The sequence below is a fragment of the Cynocephalus volans genome, chromosome 4 (genome assembly GCF_027409185.1).
Source record: "Cynocephalus volans isolate mCynVol1 chromosome 4, mCynVol1.pri, whole genome shotgun sequence".
Lineage (NCBI taxonomy): Eukaryota > Metazoa > Chordata > Mammalia > Dermoptera > Cynocephalidae > Cynocephalus > Cynocephalus volans.
Window position 1 is genome coordinate 59724103 of NC_084463.1, and position 10588 is coordinate 59734690.

Sequence of the window (10588 nt, forward strand, 5' to 3'; positions counted from 1 at the left end):
GTTAGTCTGCATAAAGAAAAAGTGTAAGAATGCAGAAGATAGAATATTAATGTTGTCAAACTTGATTTGGAAGCTGGGGGGGGTGGGGGATAAAAGAAAGTAAGAAAAACTGTTGTATCCAATTTCCTTGAACATTCATGGAAATTTTAATAAAATAATAAAAAGATTTTTAATCTGCATAAAGTAAAAGTGTAAGAATGCACAAGATTGAATATTACTGTTGCCAACCATGATTTGGAAGGTGGGAGGTGGTTGGGGAAAAAAGAAAGAAAGAAAAACTGTTGTATTCCATTTCCTTGAACATTCATGGAAATTTCATTAAAATAATAAAAAGATTGTTCATCTGCATAAAGAAAAAGTGTAAGAATGCCGAAGATTGAATATTAATGTTGTCAACCACGATTTGGAAGCTGGGGGCGTGGGGGATATAAGAAAGAAAGAAAAAATGTTGTATCCCATTTCCTTGGACATTCATGGAAATTTCAATAAAATAATAAATAGATTGTTATTTACATAAAGAAAAAGTGTAAGAATACAGAAGATTGAATATTAATGTTGTCAACCATGATTTGGAAGGTGGTGGGTGGTGGGGGATAAAAGAAAGAAAGAAAAAGTGTTGTATACCATTTCCTTGAACATTCATGGAAATTTCAATAAAATATTAAAAAGATTGGTAATCTGCATAAAGAAAAAGAGTAAGAATGCAGAAGATAGAATATTAATGTTGTCAACCATGATTTGGAAGCTTGGGGAGTGGGGGATAAAAGAAAGAAAGAGAAAATGTTGTATCCCATTTCCTTGAACATTCATGAAATTTCAATAAAATAATGACAAGATTGTTAAATGCATAAAGAAAAAGAGTATGAAGGGAGAAGATACAACATTATGTTGTCAACCACGATTTGGAAGCTGGGGGCATGGGGGATAAAAGAAAGAAAGAAAAAATGTTGTATCCCATTTCCTTGGACATTCATGGAAATTTCAATAAAATAATAAATAGATTGTTATTTACATAAAGAAAAAGTGTAAGAATGCAGAAGATAGAATGTTAATGTTGTCAACAATGATTTGGAAGCTGGGGGGTTGTGCGGGATAAAAGAAAGAAAGAAAAACTGTTGTATCCCATTTCCTTGAAAATTCATGGAAATTTCAATAAAATAATAAAAAGATTGTTAATCTGCATAGAGAAAAAGAGTAAGAATGCAGAAGATAGAATATTAATGTTGTCAACCATGATTGGGAAGGTGGGGGGTGTGGGGGGATAAAAGAAAGAAAGAAAAACTGTTGTATCCCATTTCCTTGAACTTTCATGGAAATTTCAATAAAATAAGAAAAGATTGTTAATCTGCATAAAGAAAAACAGTAAGAATGCAGAAGGTAGAATATTAATGTTTTCAATCATGATTTGGAAGCTGGGGGGGTGGGGGATAAAAGAATGAAAGAAAAACTGTTGTATCCCATTTCCTTGAACATTCATGGAAATTTCAATAAAATAATAAAAAGATTGTTAATATGCATAAAGAAAAAGTGTAAGAATGCAGAAGATAGAATATTAGTGTTGGGAACCAAGATTTGGAAGCTGTTGGGGTGGGGGATAAAAGAAAGAAAGAAAAACTCTTGTGTCACATTTCTATGAACATTCATTGAAATTTCAATAAAATAATAAAAAGATTGTTAATCTGCATAGAGAAAAAGAGTAAGAATGCAGAAGATAGAATATTAATGTTGTCAACCATGATTTGGAAGCTGGGGGCGCTGGAGGATAAAAGAAAGAAAGAAAGAATGTTATATCCCATTTCCTTGAACATTCATGGCAATTTCAATAAAATAATAAACAGATTGTTAATCTGCATAAAGAAAAAGATTCAGAATGCAGAAGATAGAATATTAATGTTGTCAAACTTGATTTGGAAGCTGGGGGGGTGGGGGATAAACAAAGTAAGAAAAACTGTTGTATCCAATTTCCTTGAACATTCATGGAAATTTTAATAAAATAATAAAAAGATTTTTAATCTGCATAAAGTAAAATTGTAAGAATGCACAAGATTGAATATTACTGTTGCCAACCATGATTTGGAAGTTGGGAGGTGGTTGGGGAAAAAAGAAAGAAAGAAAAACTGTTGTATTCCATTTCCTTGAACACTCATGGAAATTTCATTAAAATAATAAAAAGATTGTTCATCTGCATAAAGAAAAAGTGTAAGAATGCCGAAGATTGAATATTAATGTTGTCAACCACGATTTGGAAGCTGGGGGCGTGGGGGATAAAAGAAAGAAAGAAAAAATGTTGTATCCCATTTCCTTGGACATTCATGGAAATTTCAATAAAATAATAAATAGATTGTTATTTACATAAAGAAAAAGTGTAAGAATACAGAAGATTGAATATTAATGTTGTCAACCATGATTTGGAAGGTGGTGGGTGGTGGGGGATTAAAGAAAGAAAGAAAAAGTGTTGTATACCATTTCCTTGAACATTCATGGAAATTTCAATAAAATATTAAAAAGATTGGTAATCTGCATAAAGAAAAAGAGTAAGAATGCAGAAGACAGAATATTAATGTTGTCAACCATGATTTGGAAGCTTGGGGAGTGGGGGATAAAAGAAAGAAAGAGAAAATGTTGTATCCCATTTCCTTGAACATTCATGAAATTTCAATAAAATAATGACAAGATTGTTAAATGCATAAAGAAAAAGAGTATGAAGGGAGAAGATACAACATTATGTTGTCAACCATGATTTGGAAGCTGGGGGGGTGGGGGATGAAAGAAAGAAAGAAAAACTGTTGTATCCCATTTCCTTGAACATTCATGGAAATTTCAATAAAATAATAAAAAGATTGTTAATCTGCATAAAGAAAGAGAGTAAGAATGCAGAAGATAGAATATTAATGTTGTCAACCATGAATTAGAAGCTGCGGGCAAGTGGGGGATAAAAGAAAGAAAGAAAAACTGTTGTATCCAATTTCCTTGAACATTCATGGAAATTTTAATAAAAATAATAAAAAGATTGTTAATCTGCATAAAGTAAAAGTGTAAGAATGCAGAAGGTAGACTATTAATCTTGTCAACCATGATTTGGAAGCTTGGGGGGGTGGGGGATAAAAGAATGAAAGAAAAACTGTTGTATACCATTTCCTTGAACATTCATGGAAATTTCAATAAAATAATAAAAGATTGTTAATATGCATAAAGAAAAAGTGTAAGAATGCAGAAGATAGACTATTAGTGTTGTGAACCATGATTTGGAAGCTTGGGGGGTGGTGGGGGATAAAAGAAAGAAAGAAAAACTGTTGTATACCATTTCCTTGAACATTCATGGAAATTTCAATAAAATAATAAAAAGATGGGTAATCTGCATAAAGAAAAAGAATAAGAATGCAGAAGATAGAATATTAATGTTGTCAACCATGATTTGGAAGCTTGGAGCGTGGGGGATAAAAGAAAGAAAGAGAAATTGTTGTATCCCATTTCCTTGAACATTCATGGAAATTTCAATACAATAATAAAAAGATTGTTAATCTGCATAGAGAAAAAGAGTAAGAATGCAGAAGATAGAATATTAATGTTGTCAACCATGATTTGGAAGCTAGGGGCGCTGGAGGATAAAAGAAAGAAAGAGAAAATATTGTATCCCATTTCCTTGAACATTCATGGCAATTTCAATAAAATAATAAAAAGATTGTTAATCTGCATAATGAAAAAGATTAAGAGGGCAGAAGATTGAATGTTAATGTTGTCAACAATGATTTGGAATCGGGGGTTGTGCGGGATAAAAGAAAGAAAGAAAAACTGTTGTATCCCATTTCCTTGAACATTCATGGAAATTTCAATAAAATAATAAAAAGATTGTTAATCTGCACAGAGAAAAAGAGTAAGAATGCAGAAGATAGAATATTAATGTTGTCAACCATGATTGGGAAGCTGGGGCGTGTTGGAGGATAAATGAAAGAAAGAAAAACTGTTGTATCCCATTTCCTTGAACTTTCATGGAAATTTCAATAAAATAATAAAAGATTGTTAATCTGCATAAAGAAAAAGAGTAAGAATGCAGAAGATGGAATATTAATGTTGTCAACAATGATTTGGAAGCTGGGGGTGTAGGGGGATGAAAGAAAGAAAGAAAAACTGTTGTATCCCATTTCCTTGAACATTCATGGAAATTTCAATAAAATAATAAAAAATTGTTAATCTGCATAAAGAAAAAGTGTAAGAATGCAGAACATTGAATATTAATATTCTCAACCACGATTTGGAAGCTGGGGGCGTGCGGGATGAAAGAAAGAAAGAAATAATGTTGTATCACATTTCCTTGAACATTCATGGAAATTTCAATAAAATAATAAAAAGATTGTTAGTCTGCATAAAGAAAAAGTGTAAGAATGCAAAAGATATAATATTAATGTTGTCAAGCATCATTTGGAAGCTAGGGGGGTGGGGGATAAAAGAAAGTAAGAAAAACTGTTGTATCCAATTTCCTTGAACATTCATGGAAATTTTAATAAAATAATAAAAAGATTGTTAATCTGCATAAAGTAAAAGTGTAAGAATGCACAAGATTGAATATTACTGTTGCCAACCATGATTTGGAAGGTGGGAGGTGGTGGGGGATAAAAGAAAGAAAGAAAAACTGTTGTATTCCATTTCCTTGAACATTCATGGAAATTTCAATAAAATAATAAAAAGATTGTTAATCTGCATAAAGTAAAAGTGTAAGAATGCAGAATATTGAATATTAATATTGTCAACCACGATTTGGAAGCTGGGGGCGTGCGGGATGAAAGAAAGAAAGAAATAATGTTGTATCCAATTTCCTTGAACATTCATGGAAATTTCAATAAAATAATAAAAAGATTGTTAGTCTGCATAAAGAAAAAGTGTAAGAATGCAGAAGATAGAATATTAATGTTGTCAACCATGATTTGGAAGCTGGGGGGGGTGGGGGATAAAAGAAAGTAACAAAAACTGTTGTATCCCATTTCCTTGAACATTCATGGAAATTTCAATAAAATAATAAAAAGATTGTTAATCTGCATAATGAAAAAGATTAAGAGTGCAGAAGATTGAATGTTAATGTTGTCAACAATGATTTGGATTCTGGGGGGTTGTGCGGGATAAAAGAAAGAAAGAAAAACTGTTGTATCCCATTTCCTTGAACATTCATGGAAATTTCAATAAAATAATAAAAAGATTGTTAATCTGCATAAAGTAAAAGTGTAAGAATGCACAAGATTGAATATTACTGTTGCCAACCATGATTTGGAAGGTGGGAGGTGGTGGGGGATAAAAGAAAGAAAGAAAAACTGTTGTATTCCATTTCCTTGAACATTCATGGAAATTTCATTAAAATAATAAAAAGATTGTTCATCTGCATAAAGAAAAAGTGTAAGAATGCCGAAGATTGAATATTAATGTTGTCAACCACGATTTGGAAGCTGGGGGCATGGGGGATAAAAGAAAGAAAGAAAAAATGTTGTTTCCCATTTCCTTGGACATTCATGGAAATTTCAATAAAATAATAAATAGATTGTTATTTACATAAAGAAAAAGTGTAAGAATGCAGAAGATAGAATGTTAATGTTGTCAACAATGATTTGGAAGCTGGGGGTTTGTGCGGGATAAAAGAAAGAAAGAAAAACTGTTGTATCCCATTTCCTTGAAAATTCATGGAAATTTCAATAAAATAAGAAAAGATTGTTAATCTGCATAAAGAAAAACAGTAAGAATGCAGAAGGTAGAATATTAATGTTTTCAATCATGATTTGGAAGCTGGGGGGGTGGGGGATAAAAGAATGAACGAAAAACTGTTGTATCCCATTTCCTTGAACATTCATGGAAATTTCAATTAAATAATAAAAAGATTGTTAATATGCATAAAGAAAAAGTGTAAGAATGCAGAAGATAGAATATTAGTGTTGGGAACCAAGATTTGGAAGCTGTTGGGGTGGGGGTTAAAAGAAAGAAAGAAAAACTCTTGTGTCACATTTCTATGAACATTCATTGAAATTTCAATAAAATAATAAAGAGATTCTAAATCTGCATAGAGAAAAAGAGTAAGAATGACGAAGATAGAATGTTAATGTTGTCAACAATGATTTGGAATCTGGGGGGTTATGAGGGATAAAAGAAAGAAAGAAAAAATGTTGTATCCCATTTCCTTAAACATTCATGGAAATTTCAAAACAATAATAAAAAGATTGTTAATCTGCATAGAGAAAAAGAGTAAGAATGCAGAAGATAGAATATTAATGTTGTCAACCATGATTTGGAAGCTGGGGGCGCTGGAGGATAAAAGAAAGAAAGAAAAAATTTTGTATCCCATTTCCTTGAACATTCATGGCAATTTCAATAAAATAATAAAAAGATTGTTATTCTGCATAACGAAAAAGATTAAGAATGCAGAAGATTGAATATTAATGTTGTCAACAATGATTTGGAATCTGGGGGGTTGTGCAGGATAAAAGAAAGAAAGAAAAACTGTTGTATCCCATTTCCTTGAACACTCATGGAAATTTCAATAAAATAATAAAAAGATTGTTAGTCTGCATAAAGAAAAAGTGTAAGAATGCAGAAGATAGAATATTAATGTTGTCAACCATGATTTGGAAGCTGGGGGGGTGGGGGATAAAAGAAAGTAAGAAAAACTGTTGTATCCCATTTCCTTGAACATTCATGGAAATTTCAATAAAATAATAAAAAGAGAGTTAATCTGCATAACCAAAAAGAGTAAGAATGCAGAAGATAGAATATTAATGTTGTCAAACATGAATTAGAAGCTGCGGGCAAGTGGGGGATAAAAGAAAGAAAGAAAAACTGTTGTATCCAATTTCCTTGAACATTCATGGAAATTTTAATAAAATCATAAAAAGATTGTTAATCTGCATAAAGTAAAAGTGTAAGAATGCACAAGATTGAATATTACTGTTGCCAACCATGATTTGGAAGGTGGGAGGTGGTGCGAGATAAAAGAAAGAAAGAAAAACAGTTGTATTCCATTTCCTTGAACATTCATGGAAATTTCATTAAAATAATAAAAAGATTGTTCAACTGCATAAAGAAAAAGTGTAAGAATGCCGAAGATTGAATATTAATGTTGTCAACCAAGATTTGGAAGCTGGGGGCCTGGGGGATTAAAGAAAGAAAGAAAAAATGTTGTATACCATTTCCTTGGACATTCATGGAAATTTCAATAAAATAATAAATAGATTGTTATTTACATAAAGAAAAAGTCTAAGAATACAGAAGATTGAATATTAATATTGTCAACCACGATTTGGAAGCTGGGAGGGTGGGGGATGAAAGAAAGAAAAAAAAACTGTTCTATCCCATTTCCTTGAACATTCATGGAAATTTCAAAAAAATAATAAAAGATTGTGAATCTGCATAAAGAAAAAGAGTATGAAGCCAGAATATACAATATTAATTTGTCAACCATGATTTGGAAGCTGGGGGGGTGGGGGATGAAAGAAAGAAATAAAAACTGTTGTATCCCATTTCCTTGAACATTCATGGAAATTTCAATACAATAATAAAAAGATTGTTAATCTGCATAGAGAAAAAGAGTAAGAATGCAGAAGATAGAATATTAATGTTGTCAACCATGATTTGGAAGCTGGGGCCGCTGGAGGATAAAAGAAAGAAAGAAAAAATGTTGTATCCCATTTCCTTGAACATTCATGGCAATTTCAATAAAATAATAAAAAGATTGTTAATCTGCATAATGAAAAAGATTAAGAGTGCAGAAGATTGAATGTTAATGTTGTCAACAATGATTTGGAATCGGGGGTTGTGCGGGATAAAAGAAAGAAAGAAAAACTGTTGTATCCCATTTCCATGAACATTCATGGAAATTTCATTAAAATAATAAAAAGATTGTTAATCTGCACAGAGAAAAAGAGTAAGAATGCAGAAGATAGAATATTAATGTTGTCAACCATGATTGGGAAGCTGGGGCGTGTTGGGGGATAAAAGAAAGAAAGAAAAACTGTTGTATCCCATTTCCTTGAACTTTCATGGAAATTTCAATAAAATAATAAAAGATTGTTAATCTGCATAAAGAAAAAGAGTAAGAATGCAGAAGATGGAATATTAATGTTGTCAACAATGATTTGGAAGCTGGGGGTGTAGGGGGATGAAAGAAAGAAAGAAAAACTGTTGTATCCCATTTCCTTGAACATTCATGGAAATTTCAATAAAATAATAAAAAATTGTTAATCTGCATAAAGAAAAAGTGTAAGAATGCAGAACATTGAATATTAATATTCTCAACCACGATTTGGAAGCTGGGGGCGTGCGGGATGAAAGAAAGAAAGAAATAATGTTGTATCACATTTCCTTGAACATTCATGGAAATTTCAATAAAATAATAAAAAGATTGTTAGTCTGCATAAAGAAAAAGTGTAAGAATGCAAAAGATATAATATTAATGTTGTCAAGCATCATTTGGAAGCTAGGGGGGTGGGGGATAAAAGAAAGTAAGAAAAACTGTTGTATCCAATTTCCTTGAACATTCATGGAAATTTTAATAAAATAATAAAAAGATTGTTAATCTGCATAAAGTAAAAGTGTAAGAATGCACAAGATTGAATATTACTGTTGCCAACCATGATTTGGAAGGTGGGAGGTGGTGGGGGATAAAAGAAAGAAAGAAAAACTGTTGTATTCCATTTCCTTGAACATTCATGGAAATTTCATTAAAATAATAAAAAGATTGTTCATCTGCATAAAGAAAAAGTGTAAGAATGCCGAAGATTGAATATTAATGTTGTCAACCACGATTTGGAAGCTGGGGGCATGGGGGATAAAAGAAAGAAAGAAAAAATGTTGTATCCCATTTCCTTGGACATTCATGGAAATTTCAATAAAATAATAAATAGATTGTTATTTACATAAAGAAAAAGTGTAAGAATGCAGAAGATAGAATGTTAATGTTGTCAACAATGATTTGGAAGCTGGGGGGTTGTGCGGGATAAAAGAAAGAAAGAAAAACTGTTGTATCCCATTTCCTTGAAAATTCATGGAAATTTCAATAAAATAATAAAAAGATTGTTAATCTGCATAGAGAAAAAGAGTAAGAATGCAGAAGATAGAATATTAATGTTGTCAACCATGATTGGGAAGGTTCGGGGTGTGGGGGGATAAAAGAAAGAAAGAAAAACTGTTGTATCCCATTTCCTTGAACTTTCATGGAAATTTCAATAAAATAAGAAAAGATTGTTAATCTGCATAAAGAAAAACAGTAAGAATGCAGAAGGTAGAATATTAATGTTTTCAATCATGATTTGGAAGCTGGGGGGGTGGGGGATAAAAGAATGAAAGAAAAACTGTTGTATCCCATTTCCTTGAACATTCATGGAAATTTCAATAAAATAATAAAAAGATTGTTAATATGCATAAAGAAAAAGTGTAAGAATGCAGAAGATAGAATATTAGTGTTGGGAACCAAGATTTGGAAGCTGTTGGGGTGGGGGATAAAAGAAAGAAAGAAAAACTCTTGTGTCACATTTCTATGAACATTCATTGAAATTTCAATAAAATAATAAAAAGATTGTTAATCTGCATAGAGAAAAAGAGTAAGAATGCAGAAGATAGAATATTAATGTTGTCAACCATGATTTGGAAGCTGGGGGCGCTGGAGGATAAAAGAAAGAAAGAAAGAATGTTATATCCCATTTCCTTGAACATTCATGGAAATTTCAATACAATAATAAAAAGATTGTTAATCTGCATAGAGAAAAAGAGTAAGAATGCAGAAGATAGAATATTAATGTTGTCAACCATGATTTGGAAGCTGGGGGCGCTGGAGGATAAAAGAAAGAAAGAAAAAAATTTGTATCCCATTTCCTTGAACATTCATGGCAATTTCAATAAAATAATAAAAAGATTGTTAATCTGCATAACGAAAAAGATTAAGAATGCAGAAGATTGAATATTAATGTTGTCAACAATGATTTGGAATCTGGGGGGTTGTGCGGGATAAAAGAAAGAAAGAAAATCTGTTGTATCCCATTTCCTTGAACACTCATGGAAATTTCAAGAAAATAATAAAAAGATTGTTAATCTGCATAAAGAAAAAGTGTAAGAATGCAGAATATTGAATATTAATATTGTCAACCACGATTTGGAAGCTGGGGGCGTGCGGGATGAAAGAAAGAAAGAAATAATGTTGTATCCAATTTCCTTGAACATTCATGGAAATTTCAATAAAATAATAAAAAGATTGTTAGTCTGCATAAAGAAAAAGTGTAAGAATGCAGAAGATAGAATATTAATGTTGTCAACCATGATTTGGAAGCTGGGGGGGGTGGGGGATAAAAGAAAGTAACAAAAACTGTTGTATCCCATTTCCTTGAACATTCATGGAAATTTCAATAAAATAATAAAAAGATTGTTAATCTGCATAATGAAAAAGATTAAGAGTGCAGAGGATTGAATGTTAATGTTGTCAACAATGATTTGGATTCTGGGGGGTTGTGCGGGATAAAAGAAAGAAAGAAAAACTGTTGTATCCCATTTCCTTGAACATTCATGGAAATCTCAATAAAATAATAAAAAGATTGTTAATCTGCATAAAGTAAAAGTGTAAGAA